Below are 4929 nucleotides of genomic sequence, written 5' to 3' on the forward strand. Positions count from 1 at the left end.
ACGGAGTGAGAGATGACCAGAGGAGGATGAGAGGAGCGCAGACAGACAGGCAGTCTGGCGGGCATGTTTATCACACAGGGACAAATAAAACACGGACATACAGAGACAGGGACCCGTGGGGATTAAACAAGGAATGACGGGAGACAATGACTAAATACACGGTGAGTTGACGCCTATGTTGACGCAATAATAGTCAGGCTATAGTCAATATTTGACGCTGTACATCTTTGTTCTTCCATCACTGCAGACGTGAAGCAGGTGCACCCTGTTTGGTCCTATAGATTTGTATTTTCGAGCCTATGCACAGTTTTGATTCGTTTGAATTATGCTGGCTAGATAGCGTATACCGTAGCCTATGATGAGATTGGTAAATGCAGTGATATGTGGAGAATGGTGCAAAGAGATATCAATCTCAACAGTGGCCTTTTAAGGTAAACACCGTGTGATTTTTTTTTGGGGTCAGGATGAACCAAATGTGATATATCATAGGTCCATCGTTTCTCTGCCATGAAAGGAATAGAGCATATCATTTCATGATGATGTCAGGGCCTAGGCTACACAAACGTAGGCTACAAGCACTGGGTAATGTGATGATTGTTTTCGGAGCAGCCTCCTGTATCCTAGTATAAAGGCAGTCGCATACAATAAGGTAGTGTACGGAACATGCAGTTGAGCATATGAATACACCATGCGTAAAAACCATGCATCCAGAAAGCACAATATAGCTGTTGTGTAATCACACTCCGATATAGCATGAGACATACCAGGTACCTGTTTTATTATTCGTAACCTTATTGTGATTCTCTTTATTTCTACGACACAAAACGCACAGATAGGCCTACCTTTTAACCCGTGCGTTGATTTAAAACATGATTGTGCCCTCTTTGTCGACGACCAGCATCAATAGGATATTAAAATAAAAAAATTTTTGTATAAAACCGTTAGACCGTTTTTATAGGCCTAAGTAAACGATAGGTAGGCTATGTCACGTTCGTAGTCGGACGTCGTTGTGTGTCTGAGTTCAGTCATCTTTTTAAATAGCTCAGCGTATCATTACATTTACATTTATGTTACTATCATGATTAGGAACACATACTTGTAAAGGCCTTCGTTGCCTGGACGTGTGGTTGCTTGATCACTGCTATGGAATTGCAGTCCAATTATTTTCTTTCTGTGAAGTGATTAGCTAGCCACATTGTTCCGTGACAGTCTATTGGATATAATAATAGATGAGATATCATCTACATACTAATATTTTCCCCATTGAATCTGTTAGAATGGCTCTCTCATTGTCTGTCTGTGTGATCATGTACACCTAGCCACAGTGTGTATTCTGGTTGGATCAGGTACTGCATAGCTGTTTTTTAGTGTTGTGTTGTTGTATCCTACACTGTGGACGTCTAATATTTCCTTAGCATAGGGGTTTGTGAATCTGACTCCAACTATTATGTAATAATCATGCTGATTGTAAATGGCATACAACCATAGAAATAGAATGCCTTCTACGTCTCTGTCTACAACATGGACTCAAACTAGTTAAGACCTCTTAGACCTCTTAACTAGGCTGAACCTAGAGGCAGCCAGGGTCATGCTGCATTCACCTGTATTCTGTATTCCGTGTGTGTGTGAGAGAGTCTGAGTGAGAGTCTGAGTGTGAGTGTGTGTGTGTGTGTGTGTGTGTGTGTGTGTGTACATGGCAGGGTTTCATCCTATTCTAGATGTAGGTCAGGTCCCAGCAGCATGCATTAGAGTGATGTGAGGAGGGGGGGGGGTCTCACAGAGAGGGAGGATAAACCTGAAGAAGAAACATTCGTACAGTAGCACTTCCTAGCTATGAATACCCTTTTCATAATACATTATGAGCACATTTATAATGCCTTATGAGCTATATATAATGCATTAAAAGGTTGTGGTGGTGTCTAGACAGTGTAGCCTATATAGCAGGTTATAACCAGTATATGTCAGGTGTATAACAGGCGTCTAGAGAGTGTAGCCTATATAGCAGGTTATAACCAGTATATGTCAGGTGTATAACAGGCGTCTAGAGAGTGTAGCCTATAGCAGGTTATAACCAGTATATGTCAGGTGTATAACAGGCGTCTAGAGAGTGTAGCCTATATAGCAGGTTATAACCAGTATATGTCAGGTGTATAACAGGCGTCTAGAGAGTGTAGCCTATAGCAGGTTATAACCAGTATATGTCAGGTGTATAACAGGCGTCTAGAGAGTGTAGCCTATATAGCAGGTTATAACCAGTATATGTCAGGTGTATAACAGGCGTCTAGAGAGTGTAGCCTATAGCAGGTTATAACCAGTATATGTCAGGTGTATTACAGGCGTCTAGAGAGTGTAGCCTATATAGCAGGTTATAACCAGTATATGTCAGGTGTATAACAGGCGTCTAGAGAGTGTAGCCTATATAGCAGGTTATAACCAGTATATGTCAGGTGTATAACAGGCGTCTAGAGAGTGTAGCCTATAGCAGGTTATAACCAGTATATGTCAGGTGTATAACAGGCGTCTAGAGAGTGTAGCCTATATAGCAGGTTATAACCAGTATATGTCAGGTGTATAACAGGCGTCTAGAGAGTGTAGCCTATAGCAGGTTATAACCAGTATATGTCAGGTGTATAACAGGCGTCTAGAGAGTGTAGCCTATAGCAGGTTATAACCAGTATATGTCAGGTGTATAACAGGCGTCTAGAGAGTGTAGCCTATAGCAGGTTATAACCAGTATATGTCAGGTGTATAACAGGCGTCTAGAGAGTGTAGCCTATATAGCAGGTTATAACCAGTATATGTCAGGTGTATAACAGGCGTCTAGAGAGTGTAGCCTATAGCAGGTTATAACCAGTATATGTCAGGTGTATATCAGGTGTGTAGAGAGTGTAGCCTATAGCAGGTTATAACCAGTATATGTCAGGTGTATAACAGGCGTCTAGAGAGTGTAGCCTATAGCAGGTTATAACCAGTATATGTCAGGTGTATATCAGGTGTCTAGAGAGTGTAGCCTATAGCAGGTTATAACCAGTATATGTCAGGTGTATATCAGGTGTCTAGAGAGTGTAGCCTATAGCAGGTTATAACCAGTATATGTCAGGTGTATATCAGGTGTCTAGAGAGTGTAGCCTATAGCAGGTTATAACCAGTATATGTCAGGTGTATAACAGGCGTCTAGAGAGTGTAGCCTATATAGCAGGTTATAACCAGTATATGTCAGGTGTATAACAGGCGTCTAGAGAGTGTAGCCTATAGCAGGTTATAACCAGTATATGTCAGGTGTATAACAGGCGTCTAGAGAGTGTAGCCTATAGCAGGTTATAACCAGTATATGTCAGGTGTATAACAGGCGTCTAGAGAGTGTAGCCTATAGCAGGTTATAACCAGTATATGTCAGGTGTATAACAGGTGTCTAGAGAGTGTAGCCTATATAGCAGGTTATAACCAGTATATGTCAGGTGTATAACAGGTGTCTAGAGAGTGTAGTCTATATAGCAGGTTATAACCAGTATATGTCAGGTGTATATCAGGTGTCTAGGCACCTGACTGTGCAGCCTACAGGATATTAGCCTGGTCCTAGATCGTTTTGTGCTGTATAGCCAACTCCTATGGTTGTTTTCATGCATAGTTGGCAAGACAGCACAAATAGATCTGAGGGCAGGCTAGCAGGGCATGCTTCTTCTCTTAGGTCTGGACTGTACCACTGTGCTGTGGACATGGGGGGCAGCCTGAGTTACTTTTCTGTGGTCTGTACCACTGTGTTGTGGACATGGGTTTTTTTCTCCTTGGTCTGGTGTGTACCACTGTGCTGTGGACATGGGGGTTCTTCTCCTTGGTCTGGTCTGTACCACTGTGCTGTGGACATGGGGGTTCTTCTCCTTGGTCTGGTCTGTACCACTGTGCTCAGTGTGCTGTGGACATGGAGTCTCCAGGGACACTGCTTGGCCTAGGATCAGACATCCCAGTGAATTTGAGCTCTGTTGCTCCTCACTCCACAAAGAGACCCACCGGAGTGACACTGTGGCTTTGTGAAATGGGCCGTGTTGACCTCGGTTCAGCACCATGGAACTCTGGACCACTTCTGAATGGGTTCAAGAGAAGAGGGTCCAAAAAGGCTGAACCATGAGAGACCAGGACATGTTGCTGTCTGTTAGCCCGGTCCCAGATCATTTTGTGTTAGTTTCATGTGACCATAGGCATTGGCAAGGCAGCACCAACAGATCTGGGACCAGGCTACTATATACTATATGCGAGACCTAGAGGTGTTGTTTTGTATCTAGTACTGCCATCTCTTGGGAAAGTGCGTGCCACGGAGGACTTTGTCCCTGTTCCCCAAATGGAACCCTATTCCGCCAATTCAAATCAAATCAACGTTTTTGAGCCGCATCATTTGTGTTTCTAACCGTTCTACTATTGTGGTAGCCATAGCGATCAAACAGCTTGTCACGGATTCTGCCCGAGGCTGCCCCTCCTCCTTGCTCGGGCAGGCTTCGGCATTCGTCGTCACCTGGAGTACAAGCTACCGCCGATCTATGTTTCTATGTTTCTACCTGTTGTTGTCTGATTGTCACACACCTGTTCCCTATTTAACCCGGTGGCTCCCGTTGTGTTTTGTGCGCGTTTGTTATTTCGTTTCGTGTGTCGTTTGGTGAGCGGGTTTGGTGTGTCGTTTGGTGAGTCGTTTGGTGAGTCGTTTGGTGAGTCGTTTGGTGAGTCGTTTGGTGAGCGGGTTTGGTGAGACGTTTGGTGAGTCGTTTGGTGAGCGGGTTTGGTGAGACGTTTGGTGTGTCGTTTGGTGAGTCGTTTGGTGAGTCGTTTGGTGAGCGGGTTTGTTCCTCCCCTGTCTGGAGGTATTTTGCATTGGTGTCTTTTACTTATTCAGTAAAGTACGTTTTCATTGAGTTCTGTGTCCTGCGCCTGACTTCGACC

Source organism: Coregonus lavaretus (genome assembly GCF_964263955.1).
Source record: "Coregonus lavaretus genome assembly, contig: HAP1_SCAFFOLD_2986, whole genome shotgun sequence".
Lineage (NCBI taxonomy): Eukaryota > Metazoa > Chordata > Actinopteri > Salmoniformes > Salmonidae > Coregonus > Coregonus lavaretus.